Genomic DNA, 9,714 nt, shown 5'->3' with positions numbered 1-9,714 from the left:
TCTCCATCTACAGCTCCATCTACACACACAACACAAAAAAGAGGAGGGGCGTGGAGGGAGATATTATCCTGTTATCTGAGCAGCAGCCTTGGTGGTGTACCCAGGAATCTTTGCATTGTTTTTCAATATGATGAAACCGCATCAAAGGTAACACCTGTTAATTTGTCTCTCAAAAGACTGTTATAGATGAACTCATCCTGTGTGCATTCTTTCTAGCCCAGATAATTTTAGAATGTTGAGTGATGGTGGATGAGCATTCCATTTCGAGGCAGAGAACAGAGAGAGAGAGAGAAGGGGGAGAGCGAGAGAAGGGGGAGAGTGAGAGACGGGGGAGAGGGAGAGTGAGAGACGGGGGAGAGAGAGAGGGGGAGAGCGAGAGAGGGGAGAGAGAGGGGAGGAGAGAAAGAGAGGGGGAGAGAGAGAGGGGGAGAGCAAGAGAGGGGAGAGAGAGGGGAGTAGAGAGAGAAAACAGCCAGGATCACACTCTAATCATTCTTGATTTAACCTTTTTCTTTTTTTATTACATCAAATAAAAATAAATTTTATTGGTCACATGCACATATTTAGAAGATATTATTCCGGGTGTAGGGATGTGAATTTATTTAAAAGATATTGTATGTTTGTGAAGGATTCACCATCCTGCTTTGTGAACAATTTGACCAGGTGACACAATAATGATCGATTTGAACAGGGCGTAATGTGTTTAGTGTCTGTGTGTGCAGACAGTCAGCTGTCTATTTTGATCCACATTGGGTGAACCGTTTAGGAATTACATCACTTCTTGTACATAGTTCCCCTAATTTAGGGGACCAAAAGTATTGTCACTTTTCTACAATTGTTAGTTTGAAAATGTGTTGTAGGTTGTGTAGATCAGTGATTTTTTTTTAAATTAAGGCGGCAAAATGTGAAAACTGCGCAAGGGTATGTTGGGTTGCTAGATCGGAAGGTTGCTAGATCGGAAGGTTGCTAGATCGGAAGGTTGCTAGATTGAATCCAAGAGCTGACAAGGTTAAAAATCAGTTGTTCTGCCCCTGAACAAGGCAGTTGACCCACTGTTCCTAGGCCAACATTGTCAATAAGAATTTGTTCTTAACTGACTTGCACAGATAAATAAAGGTAAAAAAAAAAATAACAACATTTTAGTAGACTTGAGATATGTTGATTTAACATGAACTTAAGCCCTCCAATTGTACTAAAGTGAAATTTTTGTCAATTTATCCTAGTCTGAATCAGAGCCTGTAAAAACTAAAACTACCTAACACCAACACCTAAAGCTAATAATATCAAATAAAAATCAGTTACTGTACACTGTACACTCAATAGTAACAATATACTTACTTTTTAGCACTTTGAGATTGTTTTTAATTGAAAGCAGGTTAAGAAACGAAATGTATTATTATTGATTACTGTTACTCTGAAATAATATGCACGTCAAGAAAATATGTTTACCTAGATAAGCTTTGTCACAGACACGTTAATTTATTCTTCACATTTTCACAGCTCGTTAAATACCTTCTATTATCACCTGAACTGACACATTTGTGAAGGTTAGCTGGACAGACATGTTTCACCTGCATTCTGATTGGTTTTCTCAACTTTTGTGACGTTAGTATAGGGATATTGTATAGTATATTTTTTTCCCTATTCATTTAAATCTTGAACCTTTAAAATCTTGAATCTTGAAATTATTACCACCATCATTTTAACATCCAAGGTAGTCATTCACATACAGGATAGTTGGTAAATACTAGGCTACATTGAATGCAACATGGATATGTTGCCAGTAAACAGTTTTTATATTGACTCATTACAACATCTCTAGAAAAACACATTTATGAAAAACATATTACCAATTAGAGATAAATATTGTATTTATTTATCCTTTAAACAGACTCTTGAGGTTAGAAACCTATTTTGAGAGGGTTATGTTAGCTAGTTAAACCAGTTAGCAGTTGTCAGTTCATTCAGATGTACTAATGGCACTAAAGAAGTCTCTTTTCTTGTTCTACGGAAGTGTTTTTAACCAGAACAAGAACAGTTCACCACGTTCAGACACTCAACTATGACACTATGATAACTGCAACACCCTCATAACCCACAGGTTTTTTCTTCTCACGCTTTAACAGTGTCATTATTGAGACATTCACAGCATTCTCAACCATCTTCCCCATCTCATTTACTGCTCTGACCACATTGACGTTTTACGTGAAGCCCACTGCCTGTTTCCTCAACCACTTGTCTATCGCTCTGCTATCTAGCTTCTCTATGTGACAGACATTTCCTTTTAAGAACAACAGTTTGATACCATGAAATGCATCTTAAATACTTGCCATACTTTTAATTTGATCCAAAGGGTTCTTCATTTTGTTGATGGACCCAACAACATTGGAAGACATTGATACAGCTGATTGTCACTTTAAATGGAACACTAGTCACTTTAATAATGTTTAAATAGTGTTTTACCAATTTCATACTGTATTTTACTGTATTTTATGTCAATGCTTGTGATAAATGTATATATTTCTTAATTCCATTATTTTACTTTTAGATTTCTGTGCATTGTTCTGAATTGTTAGACACTACTGCACTGTTGGAGCTAGGAACACAAGCATTTCACTGCACCTGCAATAACATCTGGTAAATATGTGTATGTGTCCAATACATTTGATTTGATGTACAGTACATTTCTCTGTTGATGACACTGTTCTCTTCAATTCAAGTGGCAGCAGTTTGACTTTGGCTTTTGAAAAAGCTCAAACCGCTTTTAACATCCTTCAACATAATCAGTATGATGTGAAGCTTCTTCTGAATTCCTCTAAAACAAAATAGATAGTCTTTTCCAATACTAAATACTCTGAAAACCATGTCATTACTTCCTTGGAAGGAAATTCCATAGAGCAAGTGAAGCTGTACAAATATCTGGGAGTTTGGTTGGATGAGAAGCTGAGCTTCACTAATCATGTTGAGAACCTGGTAAAGAAGATCAAGTTGAGAATAGTTTTTTATTACCGGCATAAGGCTTGTTTTTCTTTGGGGACCAGAAAAGAGCTGGTACGGTGTACATTCCTGTATGTCTTGGACTATAGTGATATAATTTATAAACAGACCTCAAGCACAACTCTGAAGGCAATTGATTTTGACATCACTGTGATCTCTATAGTGCTGTTGGCTGGTCGTCGTGGACTCTACTTAGGCTTACACATTGTTATACTATGATTTATGAGGCCGTTTAGGGAAAAATGCCACTTTTTCGCTGTTCTTCTTTGATAAGGTCAGAAAATAAACAACAGTTACGGTCTCACTATTTACTTTTTAAGGTTACTGAGCTCCATGGATTTGTAATTCTGTCCAGACCAGCTTGAATCGCCAGGATCTTGTTTCCTTGGAGGAGTTTAAACGTTTGGTTGACTCACATGTTACTAAGGAATGTGATTGTCATTCGGACTCGATGCGGTGGTACATATATCATTTTTTATCTATGACGATTGTGTGTTTCTGTAATTGAGATGTATGTCTGTCTACGTATAAAAAAACAATGACGGGTGTGTCTACGTCTGTAACTTGTTACAGTATGTCTGATATTTGAATCAAACATTGCTCCCCCCTGCTGCTCTCTTTGTTGGACCAGGTCTCTCTAGATTTGTTTTTTCACCGATTGCGTCACCTCCTGAAGTCTGCAGAAAAACTGCCAAAGAATGACAGCGAAACCAGTATGTGGATTCTCTCATGGGTAGTGCAATGTTTCAAACTCAGCGATATTGTTTTATGTGATTTGCCTTTTCCTGCCCTCAGACTGAGACAATGATATGTCCTCCCTGCTGCTTCATCTCCTCCCACCACCAGCACGAGGGAAGAGGACCAAGATCAGTGCCAGTGCTTGTACACTTTCATAAGGTAAGATGATTCAGTCATTGTGGGGTTTCTCTTCATTGTCTTAACATGTTGAGAGTGACTTAAAAAGACCCTTTGTGTGTTGCAGTCATGCTGCAGCATTGAAGACCATCTTGAATGGAGCCATGGTCGACAGCCATACCTCCTTGCCGTCGCAAGAAGACAGAGCAAGATTGCCAACTACTACATCGTGGTGGACAAGAGGCTTGTTCCCTGCCAGGAAATTAGTGGTCTGAGTGGTTTTGATGAACTGTTCAAAGCCCACTTTGTCTTTAACCTGACGTATGATGATGCTCTTGTCAACTTCTGCACATTAGTGCAGACAACCATCTACAACGTTGATGTAGGCAAAACAAGAGAGGCCCCTAGCTTGATAGAGTTGAGGACATAACTTCTTAACTAGATAAATGTATGTTACGGTGCTTTTGTTGTCAAGCGTTGCACAGAAACAGACAGTCATTGATATCTCATTTGAGAATTGAGCATAGCTTCTATCCCTGCACAAAGTTTAGATTGGTCTGAACTCAAGATGTTTGTAGATGGCAGTTTTCAACATTCTCAGTTTATTTTGTTTTATAGTATTCATAAGGATATTAGTCAAGTAGTTGATGCATTAAGCTTAGAAGGGCTCTCTCATGTTGCTGATACTCCTGTCCAGTCAGAAGCTCCACAAATGGGTGGTGACATTGGTGTCCCACATGATAACACTCAAAGTGATTGTTTTGAGAAGAATGGAAAGTCTTGATAAAGATATGTTTCTCCATCATTGCCAAATAGCAAGCTAGTGGTGTTGCAAATAGTGTTGTGTCAACAGTAGTGTGTGATTTAGAAAAGCTTACTACTGGGCTGCACTCCCAGATTAAACAAAATCTGTCAGTTACACCTATGGATAACCCCTCCCCTCTATCTGCTGTAAATTATAGTTTTGAGAACTTTGAAAACCCGTTTGCCAGTTTTAACACAGAAACCAAGAGAACAAAGTACTTCAACCAAAAATGGGGTGTTGTGGAGCCAGTAAAGTAGTGTTGGGAGTTAGATTTGATAGCAGGCGAAATACACAAATATGCATGTATGATCAAGTCCTAGTGAAAAACATTTTAGTATATATTCCTATTCTGGAAACATTGACGTTCATCTGACGCAATTCTGAAATCTGCATGTTATTGGAAAATGCACCAAGAAATGCATTCTGTGTGTCACGACTTCCTCTCCTTGTTCGAGCGGCGTTTGGCGGTCGACGTCACCGGTCTTCTAGCCATCGCCGATCCACCTTTCATTTTCCATTTGTTTTGTCTTGTTTTCCCGCACACCTGGTTTACTTTCCCTCATTACTTGACGTGCATATAACCCTCTGTTCCCTCCATGTGTCACGTTCCTGACCTGTTTTCTGTTGTTTGGTATGTGTTTAATTGGTCAGGGCGTGAGTTTTGGGTGGGTAGTCTATGTTATGTGTTTTCTATGTTGGGTTAATGGGTTGCCTGGTATGGCTCTCAATTAGAGGCAGGTGTTTGGCGTTTCCTCTAAGCCGTCACCAAGACCGCAGAGAGTCATATTAATATGAGAGTCATATTAAGGTAGGTTGTTTCACATTGTTTGTTGTGGGTGGTTGTCTTCCGTGTCAGTACATGTTACCACACGGGACTGTTTCGGCTTGTCTGTTTCCTGTCTCTGTGATTGTCTGCACCAGATAGGTCTGTGTCGGTTTTTGCACATTTGTTATTTTGTATTGTTGTTTGTAGTGTTTTACTTGTTCTTTATTAAACATGTTTAACACTAGCCGCGCTGCACTTTGGTCCTCTCCTTCACCCCTGGAAGAAAACCGTTACACCATGTCTGTGTGTGGAATTGTTTGTTGTAAAGTGTTTGTGCACTTCAGACTGGTTTGCTACAGTTGATTTCAACCTGTATTTTGTTGTTCTGGGTGCAGTTTGTTTTTCTCATTAAACTGCTCCGGTTGTTACCCAGTTCTGCTCTCCTGCGTGTGACTTCCCTGCAGCCAGATACGCACCTCTTACACTGTGGAAGACAGTTATGAAGAATTTTGTGATGGAAGTTATTACCTCTACAGGATCGATGTCCCCCTTGCCGGACAGTTGAGCTAAAATGCGCTAATGTGAATAGCATGACGTTGTAAGTAACAAGAACATTTCCCAGGACATAGACATGTCTTACATGGGCAGAAAGCTTAAATTCTTGTTAATCTAACTGCACTGTCCAATTTACACTAGCTATTACAGTGAAAAAATACCAGGCTATTGTTTGAGGACAGTGCATAACAACAACAAAAAATGTATCATGGCAACTGGTTTGATACATTCACTTCAGTAATCTTGTTCTGATTTGTCATCATGAGGGTCCCAGAGATAAAATATAGCATTGTTTTTGATCAAATCAGTTTTTATATTCAAATATAGGAACTGGGTTCTACAGTTTGAACGCCTGCTGTGTCTGCCCCCCTCCCCCTCCCATCTAGGTGTGTTAAGATTAGTGTATTTTCTCTAGGGAAGCTAATTATCCATCATTTATGACATTCCTGGGAGTGTGTAAACTTATATTTTTTATTACCATATCATTTCTGTATGTTCTCTATAGTTATTTACATGAAAATGTATCAATTGACCAATTCGGCACATTTGGGGAGACTTGATACAACATTTTGAACACTAATGCAATGGTTCATTTGATCAGTCTAAAACTTTCCACATACACTGCTGCCATCTAGTGGCCAAAATCTAAATTGGGCCTAAACTCCTACATTATATAATGGCCTTTCTCTCCAATTTCAAAGACGCAAAATAAATAAAAAATTATTTGTATTATATTTTACCAGATCTATTGTATTATAGTCTACTACATTAATTTCACATTTCCAAAAACTTTCCTTACAAATGGTATATCCTTGGTTCAGGTCCTGAGCTACATGCAGTTAGATTTGGGTATGTCATTTTAGGCAAAAATTTAAAAAAGGGTCCGATCCTTAAGAGGTTCAAGACTCATCCCCTGTTCTCTAAATATAGAAATGCTTTACAGATCCAATTGTACAATGACGCTGATACTGCCAACCCGCTTGGATTCAAGCGTGGTGTTCACAAGATAGGCGCCATTTATGTTGCCACCCAAGTTTAACTCTGCTGTGAAGAATATTAATTTAGTGTCAACATTTTCGTTATCAAGATCTAAAGAAACATGGCTTTGATGCCATTCTAGAGCCATTGGTAAATGATGTTAAAAAACTGGAGAGTGATGGTGTAAATTAGCCTTTTTTCAGCTGATAGAGATTATGGAACTATCTGCCAATTAACTGGATACAATTTGGGGATGCATGCAGTCCTTGTGTTCACAGAGTCCTTCAGTGGTCATTACTTTTGCCGGTTATGTTTGAAAGAAAAGTGTAATGCTCAGACGGTTTGACTGTAAGATTGTCTTGCGTGATAAAGATCAATTTGAAATGAATCAGTTGCAATCAGACCCACAGTTTCCATCTGTGTATGGTGTAAAGAAAAATGTTAAACAGTTTGCAGCACTTCCATGTTAGCAGTACTTTTTCTGTGGACATAATGAATGACATTCTTGAAGGGGTGGCTCAGTTTGAGTTAAAATTGTTGTTTGAATATGTCTCTGAAAATGTTATTTTGAAAAGTGCACTTCCCTCTCGAATCTACTCATTTGACTATGATTACTTGAAGCACAAAAACCGTCCAACTAAAGTCAACCAAGTGAACAGTGGAAATAGCAGAGCACTTAATTATATTCTAACTCTGTCTTGTGAGAAATAATCCCTTGATTTTGGGTGATGTGTTCAACCAGGAAATGAGAACTGGAATTAGCTGCTAATTTTGCTGCAAATAATCGACATTGTTTTTTTCCCCTTTTCTTAGCCAGGGCATGACTGTATCTGAAGCATTTGATAATTGAACATCACCCACTTGTCAAACTGTTGAACCCACATAAAAACGTAATACTCAAACATCACTTTATGATACATTACCCAGCATACATAAAACAAATCTGTCCTTTATTACGTGGAGCATGAGGTTTGAGGTAAAGCAAAATAACACCCTCAAAAACTTACATTACTAAGTCCCTTGCCAAAAAACACAAATTTGCTATAGGCCATCACTGGAAGACATCACCATTTCGACAGACTGAGTATGGACCGATGAAAGTATTTTCCCTGAGGGATTTTACTGGTGGTGAGTTGGCAGCGTCTCTTCAGGTCACTATGCAGAAAGCCATTTACTCTACCAGCTGGGTTAAGATGGATGGTATGGTGTACAGAAAAGGACTGATAGTTTGCAGTAAGAAGGAGCATGAAATGCCAGTCTTTTGTAAAATAACTAAGATCATTGTGGATGACAATATTGTATACCTATTGCTGGACAAGTTGCATACTGATAATTTCAATGAACATTAGCATGCATTCACTGTGTTTGATGGTGTTGATGACAATGTTGTTGTTAAAAGATTATCTGAAATGTTATAAGCCTTTTGTCCTTTAAAGTGCTTATGGTGCTGATGAGAGCCTTTATGTTGTTCCTTTGTTTGACTTGATTGAGTAATAGTCAGATTATTGGCAACTTTGTCAAGAAAATGACATACCTAGTCTTAGAAGGACTTCCACTTGTGTTAAATGGCAACTCTGCAAATACTCTTGTTCTCATGTAGTACATGGACTGAGGCGCCTGTGATGCCAAGTTTTCAATCTGATGCTCCTGTGATGCACTGATTTCATTTGAATGTGCCTGTGATGCACTGATTTCATTTTAATTTGCCTGTGATGCAATGATTTCATTTTAATGTGCCTGTGATGCACCCTTTTCATTTTAATGTGCCTGTTATGCACTGATTTCACTGTGATGTGCCTGTGGTGAACTGATTAAATTTTAATGTGCCTGTGATGCACTGTTTTCACTGATGCACCCTTTCTTTGTGGCCTAAATAAATGAAACAATGCAGAGTCACTACTCTTGTAAGAAATCCTTTATTGCTCCTGTTTAACTCACCTACAACTTGCAGGCTTGATTTATGAGTGGGAGAGAACCAGTCAAAAAAGTGTTATTTCCTAGTGTGAATATTTATCACTTCCTGGTGTCAGCTACAGGATACATTCTCTAGAGTTGATCCTCACCACTGGAAGGTGTTGCAAAAATACTCCCATGGGTTATTTGAACAACACCTGAAGTGTTACAGTTGAATTCAGAAGTTTACATACACCTTTGCCAAATATATTTAAACTCAGTTTTTCACAATTCCTGACATTTAACTTCTCTGCGCTACGGATCCCTTTTACGGGATCCTTTTCTTAAACAACCGCTGAATTGCAGGGCGCAAAATATTACTAAAAATATTTATAATCATGCAATCACAAGTTAAATATACCAAAACACAGCTTAGTTTGTTGTTAACTTCTTGAGAATACACGGGGTGCTGTTTTCGCATTAGCATAATTTCTTCTACAGATTAAACTGCCTCTTATTCAATTATTGCTGTTACTATATGCATATAATTAATACCATTGGATAGAAAACAAGCTATGGTTTCTAAAACCGTTTCAATTTTGTCTCTGAGTGAAACATAAGTCATTTGACAGCACTTTCCCTGAGCAAGAAGAAGATTGCAAGATGTGTATGCTCGCTTAAACGCTCTGCCTATATATGGTCACGCCACCTATGACCCGAAACACACTTCATTCGTCTTCCTCTGGGTGTCATGAAGACGTCAGAGGAGAATTTTTTTGTTTATCTTGTACTGACGTGAAATAAGACCTATTTCTTTAGCGTGACCGACAACTTCCGGTTCTCTGAAACGCGCGTTTTAGAGGTG

The 9,714-nt window shown here is 38.4% G+C and overlaps 1 long non-coding RNA gene across 1 annotated transcript; it reads left to right on the top strand.

The window, feature by feature from the left end:
- The first annotated feature begins 51 nt into the window (after positions 1–51).
- LOC129855885 (uncharacterized) lies at positions 52–8,843 on the top strand. The gene is made up of 3 exons (XR_008759567.1): positions 52–147; positions 3,793–3,894; positions 3,980–8,843. It is a non-coding gene; the product is annotated as an uncharacterized LOC129855885 (long non-coding RNA).
- The last annotated feature ends 871 nt before the right edge of the window (positions 8,844–9,714 follow it).

The sequence above is a fragment of the Salvelinus fontinalis genome, chromosome 5, assembly GCF_029448725.1.
Source record: "Salvelinus fontinalis isolate EN_2023a chromosome 5, ASM2944872v1, whole genome shotgun sequence".
In the NCBI taxonomy this organism is placed as follows: Eukaryota; Metazoa; Chordata; class Actinopteri; order Salmoniformes; family Salmonidae; genus Salvelinus; species Salvelinus fontinalis.
This window is presented reverse-complemented; position numbering and strand designations above follow the sequence as displayed.